Source organism: Pseudorasbora parva, chromosome 12, assembly GCF_024679245.1.
Source record: "Pseudorasbora parva isolate DD20220531a chromosome 12, ASM2467924v1, whole genome shotgun sequence".
Classification (NCBI taxonomy): domain Eukaryota; kingdom Metazoa; phylum Chordata; class Actinopteri; order Cypriniformes; family Gobionidae; genus Pseudorasbora; species Pseudorasbora parva.
In genome coordinates this window covers 28,713,401-28,731,095 of record NC_090183.1, presented here as the reverse complement: position 1 = coordinate 28,731,095, position 17,695 = coordinate 28,713,401, and the positions used below count along the sequence as shown (strand labels likewise).

Here is a 17,695-nt window from a genome sequence, read left to right as displayed (position 1 = left end):
TTTTCTGCATATGTGTTAATATGGGACAAAGTTTGGCAATGTTTCTGAGTTGGAAGAAGGAGGTCTTACACAGATTTTTGATGTGAGATTCAAAAGTAAGTTGCGATTCCATTCTGACCCCCAGGTTGGTGACTGAAGTGGAAAGTGGAATGTCCTGATCAGAGAAAGCAATGCTGGTGTTAACGGATTTCCGGACCTGAAGTGGAGTGTCGAATAGAATAGCTTCAGTCTTGGAGCTGTTTAGCTGCAGAAAGTTTTGCTTCATTCACGCCTTTATCTCATCCAGGGAAATGGTCAAAAGTGGATGGTGTGAGGTCAACAGAGGGAGGGGAACTCGCATTTTTTACGCGTCAAAATTGAGTATCATCGGCATAGCAGTGAAAAGAAGTCCTATGCCGGCTGATGACAGCCAAGGTGGAGCATGTAGAGGATGAACAGGGTGGGGCCAAGCACTGAGCCTTGAGGGACACCGCAGGTGTGTGACAGGGATGTAGCTTCTCCCAACGCAACATATTCAGGTCTCCCGGTAAGATAAGATGAGAACCAATTGAGGTCAGAGAGACCAACTGTGGAATGTAAATGCTCAAGGAGGATTTTATGATCAACAGTATCAAAAGCTGCAGTTAAGTCCGAGAGGATAAGAAGGGATGGAGAACGAGCATCTGCCACCCTCAAAAGGTCATTTGTGACCTTGACCAGATCTGTTTCTGTGGTGTATCCGGTGCAGAAACCAGACTGAAATTTCTCATAAAGATGAGCCCAAACTTTTTCCAGCACCTTAAAGATGTGTGGAAGGTTGGAGATAGGTCTGTAGTTGTCAATAACTTCTAGGTCTAAAGTGGGTTTTTTAAGGAGTGGTCTGATGATAGCAGTTTTTAGTGATGAAGGACCATGGCCAACCTGGAGGGAATGATTAATGATCTTGGTTATATGGGGACTTAAGACACAGAAGTTAGATTTTACCAAGGCTGTAGGAAAGGGACATATCAGTATTTTATAATGGTAAAACCTCTTTTTATGTAGTCACGATGTTATATTGTCATGTTACCAAAATAAAACTTCAAAAAACCCACTTCATTGATAGCGTAGGCTTATGTTGAACTTTATTCTTGTACAATGTTACGAACCCCACTAAGAATGCTCGTAAAAGGGGGTACGCAACATAAAAGGACACGCGAAACAGAAAGTGCCACTCAAAATCATTTATTAAAGACCCTACGGCGCTGACGTGTCAAGTACTACATAGAAAGAACTATATCAACGATATCAACTCAAACATGCATAAAACAAACAAAACAATAACAAATAAGTGCGAGAAAAACATAAGACAAACGTCACAGCTGGTCAGCTACCACGATGTCAGGATGTACACAAAGCCCATAGAAACACAGGCTGTCACCACAATGTTTCATCCAGTGACAGCGTTCGGTCAGGCGGCCAGAATCACACGACAGCACGCACTCAGGTCCTCTCTCGTCTCCTGTCTTTTGCTCCTCATATATCCAACTCCAAACATCATTAACAAATGAGCGACAGGTGTACAGGGGCGGAGCTCACCCTCAGAAGAAAATCAAACCACAATCAATAAACATACTGATAATAATATATAAAATAAATTATATAATGATTATTCATAATATTACTAAGAAAGAATAATAATAATAATAATAATGATAATGATAATGAAAAAGAAGAATAAATAGGACCATAACAACAAACACGCTGTTAAACAGTACATAAAGTATTGAATAAAAATGTCTCCGAAACATCTGTATTTGACAAATATTGCATTTATTTCACTTCACCTGTGATAAAGTATGCAAACAAAAAAAAGTGTCCAACTTCACGTCTCCATTTGCAGCTACTCTCACCGATTGGCTACATCCAGCTGCAGCCAATAGGTGTGTCGGATGCATCCGATCAACGAGAGTAGCCGTGAGCAGGCGGGGAGGAGCTGCAAACAGAGACTTGAAGTCGGACACTTTCTGCTTCCCGTATTGACACTCTCGATATATTTGCATACTTTATTACAGCTAAAGTATAAACACATTAAATATACAAATATAGCATTTGTCAAATACATTTTCATTCAATACTTTGTGCACTGCTTAATACAGCGTCTGTTTGTATAAGACTAAAGTTCAACATATAATAGATAAACTGGGATCTATGTTTTTTATCAGTTTGAGTTTGATAAACATGACAATATAACATTGCAACTACATGAAAATAGGTTTTACTGTTATAATTTTTTTGTGAGCATTAGTGGAACAAGGTTTTAGAATAAACATGAAATACATGTGATCGCTGCCATGCAGTGAATCCAGCCAATCGTGCAGCCAGTCTTGAGAAGCTGCACCGACTATATTAGCCGGCTGCTCTCTAATCCCTCTTGCGGTACTTTGTTGACATACGTCATAGTCACTTGACGTCGGTGCTGCCTCAAGTCGGACAAAGTTTCCAACCGTTACCGTTAAGTCAGCCACCGACCGGTCTGCGCATCGCTGTATGAAGCCGAACAAGCCTAATGTTGAACACACCTATCAAGACTGACAAGGAACACGTGTAAACAATGAACCACTGACAAAACAGAACTGATGAACACATGACAAAAACAACCAATGAGAGCATAACAGATAAGGACAAGAAAATTACATGACAATGGAGCATATGGCAGGATCACATGAAAAACAGGAACACATGACAAAACCCAAAACCGTGACACTTTTAATTATATGATTACACTATGTTGCTGTCGCCAACCGATCGCTGCATTGCTGATCGTTGTTTCGAGTATTGATACATCTGCCCTCTTCAAGGGACACAAGAACAGCAGTAATCTCAGACAATTTTATCCAGATATTTTAATACTTTACACAAATTCATTTGAAAAACTGAATTGGCCAGAGTTCAGTTATCACGATTAGAAGATCTGGCATCTATCAAATCATCTCGGATGTATTAAGCGAGCTATGAAGAACAGACCCCAGTAGTGTTTTTTTTCTAGGGCAAGTTTATTAAAGCTACATAAATGTCCTAATTGAATTGAGGCCTAATCCTGGCTTAATCTAAACCCTTTCTGCGCAACCAGGCCTAAGATGTTAAAGGGGGTGTGAAACACTCAGTTTCAGTCAGTGTCATGTCAATCTTGAGTACCTATAGAGTAGCATTGCATCCTGCATATCTCCGAAAAGTCTTTATTTTTTTTATAATTATATAAGAAAGATGCGCTGTTCCGAGTCTTTCTGAAAAAAGCCGAGCGGGTGGGGGCGTATCGTGTGAGCGGAGCTAAATAATGACGTGTGCGCGCCGCTGCTATTGTGTTGAGTGCGTCGTAAAGCTGTGTCATCCCTAACAGCGGGAAAACTTTATTCAAAATAAAAATATGGCTTTTAATCAGATACAGCCATACATCTATGATCCGGAATCAGACCCAGAGGCTGCAGTTGAACAGGAGCAGCAGCAAAAACGACTAGAGCAGGACGTCTCTATGTGGTACAAGTTATACACTAACTATATAATATGCTTAGCGACTTGTGTTATTTACATATTTATACTTGAATTATATCGTCGTATTTTTGTCTTTGAAGGTGTACATGTGGGAAGTGCAGTTGTGCACGTATGTGTGTGTGTGTTTACGCGTGGTTTGTGTAGACAATTGTAACGTTAGTAAGCGGACTGGTTTTGCACGGCAGGCTAAGTTAGTGTTTACATAGAAAGACACGGAATAGTAGCGCATTTGAATGAAGAAGCGCGCTTATTTAGTTCAACATATTTCCCCACTCTTTGTGTATTGTTGTTTGGAGTGCTTTTACAATACACAAACATAAAGTTACACATATAGTGGCCAGCTAAACAAATGTACACGCACTACACATCGCATGCTCCATTGATCAATTAACTATACGTGATCATGTTTGGGCTACTTGATGAGCATAGGCAAAAACACAGACATTTGAATCAGTCTTACTCACCGCCTGTGGTTCTAACGTTGGGACCTTTATCGTTGGGACTGCTCCATCCTTTAGCATTAGGCGATCGGAAAATCCGGCGTTGAGCTGGGCCTTGTATATGAAACAGTTGGTACCGAAATGCAGCGAACAGATATAAACATTCGCGCAACTCAGTTGCTGATCCGGAAAAGCAAATTACATCCACTGTTGCCTTAACGCGGGGTTTAACCGGAAGTAGTATTTTTGACAAAGAAATACTCCCATCAAACGTCCACCTTAACTTTAGAAACTTTGTCTATGTTTAGTATGGGATTCCAAGTCTTTAACAGTGTAAAAAGATCAGTATGCATGAAACAGCATTTCACCCCCCCTTTAAATGTTTTAAGTTTCATAGGAGAAGTTAATTGTATGAACTAAATGTGTATCATTTGTTTGGATCAAAAGTCAGTCAGGTTATATTTTAGCATACTGCAAGGAGAAAATGTATTGGATGTATAAAAAAACATGGTTCCTTCAGGAAACATAACATAGATTCAGCAAATAATACGGTAAATTACAGACAAGAAAAACTGACAGGGGCGATGCATTATTGCATTTGTAGCTACTCTCAGTTGTTTTTGTGTTAGTGTTTAGAGCTATGTCATTTTTATAAGCTCCAGATATTAAATGTTTTAGGTGCATTCAGATGCAGTTCCTTAGATGTGATTTACTGCTCATCATCTTGTGTCTCTGAAAGCAGTCTTGCCCTGCAGCCATAAATATGTTTGCTTTAATAGTGAGCTGTTGTCACATGCTGCTCTTAAAAGCTGTGCTGTTTGCCACCAGAAGTATATTTTGCACTAGTGTTAAATCACATGGAAATAATACTGTGATTTTATCTAAAAAAATAATAATTCATAAATAAATAGGAAGGGATAGATCTTGAATCTTGACCCATATTTTCTCAGACTTACCTTTTAAGTCACCATAACATCAAAAGAGAAACCAGTTTAATAACTTAATGCATTTTCGACTGGCTGATGCACGATTCATCAGCTTTCATCAAAAAATAAAAACTTGCACACTCTAAAATGACTTCCTAGACATCACCTAGGACGTGCTGTTTATTGGTTAATGTTTACTAATATTCAAATGGACTTACTGTTACTTGTAAGTCTTTCTGGAATATACATTTTTAATGCAGAAATTGAATGGCAGTCAATTTTAAAGGGATAGTTCACCCAAAAAATGAAAATGTGATGTTTATCTGCTTATCTCCAGGGCATCCAAGATGTAGGTGTGTTTGTTTCTTCAGTAGAACACAAATGAAGATTTTTAATTCCGACCGTTTCACTGTGCCAATCATATAATGCATGTCAATGGGGCGTAATTCTATGAGAGTTAAAAAAACACATGCACAAATAACATAAATTAAACCCTGTGGCTCATGACGTCACATTGATGTCTTAAGACATAAAACGATCGGTTTGTGTGAGAAATCGAAAAGTATTTATATAATTTTTTACCTCAAATACAACACTATGTCCAACAGCCGCTAACACACCATCACTGGGTGAGGTCAAATTACTCAATATCGCGTACGTACGATACATGTGAAACGTAAATTCTGCCGCTTGTATCCCTTTGAGATACGCTATATAGTGAATATTGACCTCACCCAGAGGAAGTGATGGCACGTTTGTGGCTGTATATAGTGTTGTATTTGAGGTAAAAAAAAAAAAAAATTTGTTTGGTTTCTCAAACAAACCGTTTGTTTCGTGTCTTAAGACATTGATGTACTGTCACGAGGCGCAGGGTTTAATTTGAAGTTGTTTGTGCATGTTTTTTTTTACTCTTAATAGAATTACACCTCATTGACATGCATTATAAGACTGACAGACTGCAACGGTTGGAGTTAAAAATATTCTATACCTAAGAAACACACCTACATCTTGGATGCCCTGGGGGCAGCAGGACAAACATCAAATTTTCATCTTTAATGTAGTAGAAATTATAACCAAACTAGCAAATTATAATAAAGCAATAAACTTGACCTTCAGGTCAACCAATTCCTGATGAATAACATGTTTCACTTGGAATAACACTGCATTAAGGAAGTGACTTGTGTTACTTGTGTGGGTGCAAACCCTAAAGTATAAACATTTTCAGCCCACGTAGAGTTCAAAAGTTAGGCTAAAATAATATACACACTCTGTATTCTGTATGTGTGAAATTAATGCGTTGATTAGGACTCCATGCTTCCCTCCATGCTCTTTAAATGATGTTTATTTTGACAGAAATGGTGAGAAAGCAAAAAAGGAACATTTCTTGCTTGACTTTTGTGTATGTGTGAAGTTTGAAATGATGGGCTAAGAAGAATAACTGTCTCCTTTTCTCTGTTTTGCAGGTGCATCTGGAAACAAGAGGCAGCCTCTTTCGGTCAGTGCTTCAAGACTGAGAGTGTAGCATGGGCGATATAACAGGATATGCCATCAGAGTCTAGTGGCTGGCAGGATTTGGACAGGAGGCTGAAGATGAGGAAAACATGAGTGTTTGTACACAAATGAACTGGGTGGCTTTCTATACCCACCAGTGATAATCTACACAAGTCCTGCCTGCTCTGGGAGTCTCTACAGAGAGCGGCCAATAAAATCTACAAAAGGTCATCCCATTTCTACTACGGTAAGTGTGAAAAACAGCAGATTAAAAAAAAGCAATATACTGATAATGACACCCGCTGGCGCTGTCTGTCTGAAGGTTTTATTTTTAAATAAATGTAATATTCTCTGTTCTGTTTCAAATTAGTGCGCGTGTTTGTATGTTTAAAAAAGAAGAAGAATATGAATGAGGTACAAGGGAAATAGTATATTAAAAGGGTTGTGGTAGAGCTGGCCTTTGTTCTGTGCCTATTGCTGTTGTCCTTCTTGTATAAGATACTGCAACTGTCATGACAGTCCAAATGGCTCCATAATTTCCTGTGGTCACAGAGGTCTATTGAATGGTTGAGTGAACTTTTCTTTTGTAATCGGCTCACTGAGCTTTATTGCAGTCTTGATGCGAGACAGATAATGGCATCATTTAACTTCTGGCCCTGCCCTGTGATCGAGATTGGTAACAGCTGGACACAATTGTCATACAGTTTTGATATGGGGCTGTACTATTGAGTTTTGTAACTGAAATTTGCTGAATACAACAGATAGGTGAGGATAGAAACAATTACTCTGGAAAGTAAAAAAAAAAAAAAGTTGCATAGATGCAAACTCCTCAGTCCTCACCAAGCGGCAACCTCCTGCGATCTCTCTTGAAGCCAATACGGAAGTAACTTAAACTGCTATTCCTCAACTGGCCACCAGGGACAGGCTCCAGAAGGGAGCAGAATCTCATTGAGCCCCATGGTAAAATTCCCAACTTTACAGCAGAAGAAAACATGTTTACAGCCTGGTACAAATTGTGGTTTTGGTCTATACGGCTAATTTTGCCGTTGTGTAGGGGGGTGCCGAAGTGTGAAGGGGGTGAATTTTTTTTATAACACATTTGTTTACATTATATAAACCCTTAAAGTTCTGCATAATTAAGGGCGTGGTTAATTTGAGTGACAGGTGGATAGCCACTTATCCTCTGTCTATAGTCATTGCGTCACCTAAGCTCCGCCCACATCCCGCCTCTTTGCCCATTTTCTGTTATCTGGTCGTGACCAAGCGGCAACCTCCCGCGATCTCTCTTGAAGCCAATACGGAAGTAATGTAAACTGCAATTCCTCAACTGGCCACTAGGGACAGGCTCCAGAAGGGAGCAGAATCTCATTGAGCCCCATGGTAAAATTCACAACTTTACAGCAGAAGAAAACATGTTTACAGCCTGGTATAAATTGTGGTTTTGGTCTATACGGCTAATTTTGCCGTTGTGTAGGGGGGTGCCGAAGTGTGAAGGGGGTTAATTTTTTTTTATAACACATTTGTTTACATTATATAAACCCTTAAAGTTCTGCATAATTAAGGGCGTGGTTAATTTGAGTGACAGGTGGATAGCCACTTATCCTCTGTCTGTAGTCATTGCGTCACCTAAGCTCCGCCCACATCCCGCCTCTTTGCCCATTTTCTGTTATCTGGTCGTGACCAAGCGGCAACCTCCCGCGATCTCTCTTGAAGCCAATACGGAAGTAATGTAAACTGCAATTCCTTTAACTGGCCACCAGGGACAGGCTCCAGAAGGGAGCAGAATCTCATTGAGCCCCATGTTAAAATTCCCAACTTTAAAGCAGAAAAAAACATGTTTACAGCCTGGTACAAATTGTGGTTATGGCTTATAAGGCTAATTTTGACCTTCATGACAACTGTGAGGGGGGTGAATTTTTTTATAACTCATTCGTTTACATTATTTTAAAGCCTTAAAGTTCTGCATAATTAAGGGCGTGGTTACAAGTGGATAGCCATTTATCTGCCGTCTATAGTCGTTGCGTCACCTCAGCTCCGCGCACATCCCGCCTTTTTGCCCATTTTCTGTTATGCGGGAGTGACACGCGATGACTCGCTCACAAGATGGCAACGCCCAGCTCGACCATACTTTAAGCTTCAGAACGGCTTATCGGAATCCTATGGGTGACGTCACGGACACTACGTCCATATTTTTTTACAGTCTATGGTCGTGACTTGCGATGACACGCTAGCAAGATGGCAACAGCCAGCTCTTTTCTACTTTACGCTTCAGAGTGGCTTTTTGGAATCCTATGGGTGACATCACGGACACTACGTTCATGTTTTTTTTACAGTCTATTGTCCTCAATTCACCTTTTTGATCAAAATAGGTCACCTACGAGATTTGCATTAATCAGGTGATTAAGTGTTTTTGGGGTGGTTGGGTTGGATGGGGGTTGTCTGTTCAGGCTGATTTTTTTTTTTTCTCGTGACATTACAAGGTAATTTAAAAAAAATTATGAAAATAAATGCGTCAAAGAAAAACTCAAGGCTGAGGCCAGCAAACCAAAGGAAGCGGGTGGTTGAATTTAAATTCTGGTGGCTAAACATCAGAAGAAATAGGGTTTAACTTACGTGGTGGTGTAGTATGCCATATTGATGCATTTGTAACCAGTGGGATCTTAAGTTTTTAGTTTTGACTGTTAATAAAGAAGCTAAGATGATTTTCATCAAACATGTTTTGTTTATGTATTCAGTTCCCACATCTGTTGAATCCTTTTTCTTTTTTTTGTAAAGGGTTGTTTTGCCCTACATAAGAGACAAAAACTTTCTTACCACCTCTTACCTGTTAGAATTAGTGCAAAGATACTTACTTAATAGTGTCTAGAAATTAGCATGAAAAAGTAAATATAAAAAAAGTGTCCTGACCTCGGAGAATGTTTTATCTATCCATGCAATGTCCTCACCTTTATTACCCCTCACCCATTTACATGCCTGATTAAAAAAGAGTGTGAATTTTTTTTTTTTTTTTTTTTTTTTTTTGTAGTAGAGTTAAGTGTATTTCATATTAAATATTTTAAGTTGAAAACAAAAGAAAGGCCAAACCAGAGCAAGCTTGTTACTTATATACAGTCAACCAAAATGCCACCTTCGACATTTTCTGACATTATCACAGTTTATTCGCTATAGTTTAGAAAATGGTGATAAAATATGACAAGAACAAATTCATCTTGATAATGTCAGATAACCAATCAGCTGTCGGCTGTTAAGTACACAATTAGATAACACCAGTGTAGGTCAACCAATTACCAAGCAGTGCTTCATTTTGTTCAGTCTGTGGTGTAAAAGGTCGCATTAGCAATTAAAGAAAAAACACTTAAGCAAAAACATGGTCAGGTCAAAGTGTCTGAATAATTTTGGTTCCAAATTTGTATCAATTTTACTGCTAGTCTACTGTATGTAACCTGACGTCGTCATACTCAGATTATAGTCAGATTATGGGCCATATCTTGCACCCAGCACAATTGACTTTGTACACCGACGCATGTGTCATTCCTATTTTGCACCCGCGCAAAGCGCGCTTTTCCCTCCACAGAAGCATGTCGCTAAACTAGTGAATGAACTTGTGCTCCCTGGGTGGTTCAGCGCAAAAAAGGAGGCGTGTTCCGGCGCAAACAATCCCTGGTGCTATTTTGCTGTTCCATTAAACAATTGCGCCACTGACCAGAAAAAACCTAGTCTAAAGTCAGTGGCGCGTTGCGCGTTGTTCATTATGCTATTTTAAGGCCGCATGCTTGACCATTATATATAGCGTGCACAACGCGCATACACTTTGCTCATTTTATCTACACAGCAACAGTTATTTTTGCAAATCATAAATTGTTACACTAAAAAAAAATTAACACATTGTGGTGTGCCATGAAGATGTGAAAAAATAGGCATAAATCTAGCTTACAAATTATTCAGGCTAATTGTAGTAATTAAGTATCAGATCTGTTTGCCCAATAGTTGCAAGACATATATGTATATAAGGACATCGGACAAATTGGTTTGTTCGTCAAGAACCAGGAAAAAAAATCGACTGAAAAACTGAAAAAACTGTTTAACCGACGCCTGTTTAACCGACGCTATTGTGGGTGGGTTGCTCCCATCCCCATACAACACAACTTCTCTGTCTTTCACTCCATTACGAAAGGAAAATATATTTACCAATATATTAGGCTACTTGAAATATATTTTAATATATTGTAAATATATGGAATAATATATTGATGGTATTATAAAATATATTATATATTCATGTAATATATTGCAAAATATACAAATGATTGCCGCTTTCAATATATTGCAATATATTGAAAAATATAAATATTAATTCCCATATATGTGAATATATTGCCTAATGTATTGCATTAAATTTTCCAATATACTGCAGTATATTTTTGTTTCGCAAGGGCTGCTCTTACAAGAACGTGCGCCTGGTAAATATAGCAATCCAATGGAACTTGCGCACCTGCTTTTAAAGGGAATGTTGGATGCCGCTCTGATTGGTTTATTCACGTTACGCCCAAACCACACCTATGAATAATGAAGCTACTTCAGACCAACCCATTTTAGATTTGCGCCGGGCGCAAGAGCCATTTATCCCGCCGGGAAAATAGCAACAGCGCCGAGACCCGCCCACAAAGTTACTTGCGCTTCGCGCTTTGACACTTGCGTTTCAGATCGTTAAAATAGGGCCCTGAGTCTGATACTGCTCCATTGGGCTTTGATTATGGGAAATGTTTCAAACGAACCAGGAAATAAAATGCCTCTGCACTCAATTGGATAGACTTACAACCAATCAGAGCAACGGAATAAGTGACGTATGTTAAGCAACGCATATTGTCAACAGAACTCAACTGCATGCATGCTTGAAAAAGTAGAAGAAGATGAATGTAAACATATTTGCCGGCGTTGTAAAAATAATTTAAGGATACCCGGAGTACTTACCAACATGATCATCATTTTTGAGAGAAATAGCAAAGGTGAATGCATATACAAGCAAGTTCTCTGTTTAGTAAACAAGTTCAACCCAATCGCTCTTCGGTGACGTGGAAGATTACATTACTGTCGATCATCTGTCCATCATCGTATAAAGCCCACCCTGACAAAAGTTGGTCCAGACCGCTCTGGTTCGAGCTAAGTTGCTCCACAATGGATCAAGTCCAGAACAAACTTCCTGACCTCAAATGTTGTGGGCGGGGCTAAGTTCGACTGGCATCCAGGCTACACTGTATGAAGAATTTTTGGGTATAATATGTCACAGTTTACTTTATTTTGCTATCCTCAACTATAGTGTCCTGTACCCACTAGTAAAAAATATTTCTGGTGTCTAAATAATGTTTGGTTTGGCTATATTGTTAAAACTGTGTGTTTCCTATGAAGACTTCTTATTTATATTTACAACTCTACCCATAATTATTTTCAGGCTAAAATCTTACAAGTGGAATAAAATTCTACAATAAATATAATTTTTTCTTAAAGCCATTATGTATAATGCATTATAAAATTATTCTAATGCAGTAATTATACCTTGTAATGCACCGTAGGATGCATTGCAATACATTATAATACGTATCTATTAATTGAACACACCTTTATAAAGTATAATGAATTAAAACATAATATGACAAACAACCAATTTCAAAATCTTCAAATATTATAATGCATTTAAACTTAGGTTACAATTATTTATATAAAAAAAGATATGATGTATTATAATGTACATAATGCATACTTAAGGCATAAGTAAAGTGTTATCAATATTTTCTATGATAAAATATCAGAAACTGATAAGTTGCTCCACTCAACATCATCCAAGGTACACTGCCTATTATTGATTGATGTTAAGTAATTCAAATAGATTTTTTAATTATTTGCAGAATAGCTTCTAAAATTTAAATTTGACTGTTTGCATTTTTTTATTTACTGCCAGTCAACACTAATGCTGTAAAGAATATGACAATAATAGCAACTAATATTAGACAATGTTATTTTGGCTAAATAGATGGCCATTAGAACTTTACATGTACAGTATATATATATATATATATATAAAATAACGACCAAATGCCAGTAAATTGCGAAAGGAACTAGTGTGGTGCTATTAAATTTTGAATCCCTAATCCTTTAGCATTCCCATTAATTTGGGCCATACTAGCCAAACTCTTGACTCCTTGGTGAAAATTCTAAAATGTATTTTTGTGGGTGAGTCTCAGTCTACTCATATACTCAAATTGGGGCTGAGTGATCTACACGAGTGAGTGTCGCTGTGAGAGTCTTAATGAATGGCTTCAGGAACACATCTCGCTCTCAGCTATTCAGCCAGGTGTTCTCATTAGCACCTTCTTGCTTTAGTGAAAAGAAAAGAGATGTTAGGTAGAAATGAAGTCATGCTGAATTCACCATGCTTTAATTTTTGACACACATTCTCCTAAATCCTTGTGAGACTATACTCTTGATGTTTTATGTTGAGTCATTTATGGTCTGACAGACTATTAATTGCAGTTCACTGCATGATCTTACACCAATTACAGTTAAGATTGCAACAGTCCAATATAATTAAACACCTGATTTATTTATCAGGTGAAGGTTTCCTCCTTTTTTCTTAGATTTGTCTCCACTTATAATCCCCAGTATTATGTGTGTTTTGCGCACATGTCCACTTAAAGGTGCACTATGCAACTTTCCGTCTACTAGAGGGCACTTATTCAAAACAAAGGCGTAGTTTGATGACGCCAAGTTTGAGTGCAGTATCTTGTGACGTGGTCTTCACCTCACAGCCGGTGGAAAATAGGACTCGGGCAGAAATCACATTCATGGATGCGGTTATTAACGTTACTGTAGTGTGAAGCAGAGCAGGACCGAGTGTTGTGGAGCTGAGCACGGCCGCTGGAGCAATTGTTACACAAACACCCGCCTCACGAACACCGGGACTTTTATTATGACGGAACGGAACGGGACACAGTCGCAGGGTGCGCGCACTAGTTCCGCTTTTCCGGTCATTGGTATGAGGTGATGTAGCTCTTTTTATCCTATTAGATACATTTAAGTGTTTTTAAAATGATGTTATGACGTTACTCTGTGCGTTCGCTCTGTGGCTGCTGTGACAGGCGTAATTGACAGGCGACTCCCTCAAACTCTATGCTGACACGTCCTGGGTCCTTGGTTAAAATAGCAATTTTCTGACAATTTACAAATAGTTGGAAACATTTGGGATATTATTCTTGGCTGGTCAGCTTTGCAGCGTCTTAATCATGGTTCTCGATTGCCTATACAGTATGGTATGATTATTGCCAAAAAAACTATACTTTGTGTTTGGAAGAAAAATTCCAAGCCACTATTTAAGATCTGGTTGTCAGAACTTTCCTCCACTCTGCATGTGGAAAGACTCAGATACGGTATCTCTAGTAAAATTCATACATTTGAAACTTTTTGGAGTCCTCTTTTGAATCATCTGTTAAAAACCAAAAGTGATGAAACTATTTAAAATTTTAATTGAAATGTTCTCTTTTTTTAGTTGTTACTCCCCTTAAATTCATTTGGTCTATTACAACATCTTCACCTCCATATCATGCTGGTCTAAAATCTTCCCCTGCTTGTGTCTGGCATTGTCGTTAACTGCAAATGTGAATCTAACTGAAGGAGAGTTGTTGTTGTTGTCTGTTGGGTTGACGACAACAGTTGAGTTGATTGTTCCTTTTTTCTTTTTCTTTTTTCTTTTTTGGTGTGCAGTGTTTGTTTCTGTCATGTGATTGTATTGTCCATATGTAATTCTGAAAATACTACAATAAATATAATATTTTTTAAAAAAATACATCCAAATATTTGGGATATTGTAAGTACTCAACTGAACAAAATATATAACACTGGCCATGTTGTGCATAAGTTTTGTTTTGATTTAAGGATGTGTAAAAGGATAGTCATCTATAATTATTATGAACAAGTTCCTTCGATCACATTTAGGGCCCTATTTTAATGATCTGAGCACATGGTCTGAAGTGCACGGCCCAGGTGCAGTTAGGGCGTGTCCGAATTCATTTTTGCTAGTTTAACAATTGAAAAGCTGGTTGGCGCATCAGCCGCTTGGTCCAAAAAGGTTATACCTAGTCTCTTAATGAGTAATGGGTTTTTGGCATAAGAGGAGAAGAAACAATCAGAGGCTCATCTCCCATTCCCTTTAAAACACAGTTGTGCTTGCACCATGGTGGGGTCGCTATTTACATGGCAGAATTTGCAAGAGGAAAGAATGAATGCTTCACGCTTTGCGTCACATTGCGCTGTGTATTATAGGACCCTTAGGCTTCACTCGATTTTTAAAGGGTTGAGATTATATATTGCAAGAATGATATTTGAGACTCTTGCCGGACATATCAATTTGTTTCTCAGAATGCTGGAATTGGTTGTACAACAGGTGTCAATCTAGCCAAGAATAGGCTGTACAAACCTTTAATTCACTGACCTAACCCTGTTGTATCCCTTATTGTCCAGGACATCTAGTTAAATTTCTTATGAATAGATGCAAAATATCATCCTATGCTATAAGCAAAGTACCCCCATTATTTCGGTCATTTCAGATGTTGACTGTTTATAAAACAGAAGTGTTGTAGGTTTATCTCTACCAGATGGAGATTTCCCAGCTTTTGTCCTCTTGTCTATTGTACTGATGGGAAGCTAGTGTAGACGATCCAGAGTCTAGATTAATGGAGGGGTAACTGGATAAAAGCAGTGTGTTGGAGGGAACAGCTCTCTGGAGATTGAAATCTTAAGAAATATGTAATGCAAGTGGTCAAACTCCCACCGACTCTGAATCTTCATTATAATCCTGTGGAATTTCAGTGATGTTCGGAACCGTGCCACTATTGGCTGGCTAATCAGAGTTACATCTTGCGTTAATAGTGATGCTGAAATAAAAGTACTCCATAGCATTTTGGCACAAATTCATCTGGCATTTGGTAGAAGCTGCCCAAATGATCTTTCATCAACACAACATTAACACTTTCTCAGTCTCACTCTTAAAAAAAAAACATTTAATTAATCTACATTGTACTTGTTTCACTTGCCCTGTAGTCATTAATTTTATCCCTTAGTAATAGGCTATTTCCTGCCCTGGTTTTGAGGCCCACTCATGGAACACTTATTTTTATGGGCATGCTGCACTGAAGACTATGATTGGATAAGCTTTGCATATAATAATGAGCTTCTGCTCCCCCCTGAGTACACATGAGGGATTGTTTTGAAAGCGTGTGGGAAAACGGCAATCAGAATGATTTGCCCACAGGGCTCGCAAAATGTCTTTATCAAACAAACACTATGATTTCTCTCATCCACACGCAATTAATTGGAATGTTATTTTTTATTACTTGACCTGCCCAGTCGATGGATATAACCGCAAACCATGCATCACTAACACACACAAACGCACACACACACACACACAAGCTTTACTGTAAAGTCGGACAAATCAGCATATTTTAAACTTGTGCTATTTGTATTTTCCCTTCAGATATCAAGTCAAGAGAGTGAACATTGTACATCAAGAAAGGAATGTTATTTAACATCAGCAGGCCAGACTTACGTTTTGGTAGCCTGTCTGGAAAATACATAGACCCGTCCCAAAGTTGGGCTTTGCAAGCCTTGGCCCATACATGTCAGAGTCTGATCACGAATCGCAGCTTAATGAACCAAAAACACCTCAAGTAAAGGATTCTCCTGTGATACCATTCTAAGTTATGTTCAGTTAGACATGTACACATAATCAATAGATATCAAATGATCTGTAAAAATACAATACTTTTTTTTTTTTTTTTAATTACCCATGTGAGCTGGATATTCATTAAAAATAAAGCTCATCCATGCATTTATAATATTGGAATCAGAATGTAGCTTGTGTAGGATGTTTATTGCTTGAAAGTTTGATCCGGTTTAGCGCCACATAGGCCTATGTTATTTATCTATAACGTCATGCACAAATCGGGGGGCAGGGCTACAGAAACAAGCGTTCATCAGAATCAGGCATTAATTTGGTTAATGCAGTGTTTCCCCACACTCTGACGTCGCAGCTTGGCACATTCTGAGATCGATCGTTTGCTGGGCCTGGTGTCAATAAAAGCTTTTCTTTGACTAACAAGGAAGTTGTCAGCTCCGAAATGTACACGATATTCTTATATCAAGATTAACTTTTATATATCAAAGGCTGAATGAAATGTTGATTTCTCAATTCACAATCCCCAATTTTTTTCCTTGAAATGCAGTTCCTACACTTTTGCTTGCTTCATTTAGTATACATGGAGGATCCATGAATATGCAAATGAGCCCCACCTTCACTCTGAGAACCACTCAGTCAACTTTACTGTATTAGCACAATGATATCGCTCTTTACAATGTCAGACACAAAACGTCATTAGCTTTTAACTTGACTATGTTATCAAATAGCTAATTATGTGTTGCAAATATTGTTATGCAAACCATGTTCCTGTTCACCATCTCAGTCTGCCTTTTAAAAATCAGTATCTTTAGAAGCGTTTTGAACATCATAGAATGTTATTGCAGAAAGGCATATTCGTCATAACATTGTAATATGCATATTCATATTTATCTACTATATTGCTAAATGTACCCGGTTTTTCATACCAACAAGAGAGAAATATACCTGGATAACCTCTTGAGACTTGGTTGACCTGATTGGATAAGGTTGTTTGTGGCTGATTTCAAACTTTGTTCAAAGTCTTTGGTCCGCTGGACGTTTAAGGAAAGAATACTCAGCAATAGTGTTGACTTATGAATTTGGACATGGTTTGCATATTAAAAACACCACATAGACATATAAACAACATTGAAAACTTGATTTTCACCACAGGGGGTCTTTACTAAACATAAAACTAGCTAAATTCAAGAGACATTCAGGAAACAGCATTGTACATTTTTTCTATTCAGTCTGATTCATGTTAATCTTTCATCATAGAGTTGCGCCTTATTAAAATACTTTCACAGTTTTACAAGCCAATTATAGCATAACATTTTTAGAAAAAAAGAATCATGCAGTAATTATTCTACAATGAAATATTCTAAGAAATATAAAGTAAAGCATGCATGCAAGTGTTTTCTGCAGCTTCTTCAGTTGTCTAGTTAAACCAATTGAGGTCAGCTGATCCTGGAGTGTTGATCAAATTTTAGTTTCAACGTGTTTTGCACACACATTTTTATTTTAGTGCACTCAAACTTACTTATTTTACTTATTTTCAACAATAATATTGTTATTTTAATGTTATTTCTGCTTTTTTATTTAAAGGTGTAAATGAAAGCTTG

At 38.0% G+C, this 17,695-nt stretch overlaps 1 protein-coding gene across 2 annotated transcripts in view; it reads left to right on the top strand.

Moving 5' to 3' along the window:
* The window catches only part of lrrc7 (leucine rich repeat containing 7), a 160,536-nt gene that overhangs the window by 26,538 nt on the left and 116,303 nt on the right, over positions 1–17,695 (top strand). For both annotated transcript variants that reach the window (XM_067459744.1, XM_067459743.1), the window contains exon 2: positions 6,340–6,614. The gene's annotated coding sequence lies outside the window, so the exon portion shown is untranslated. The remainder of the gene's footprint in view (positions 1–6,339; positions 6,615–17,695) is intronic.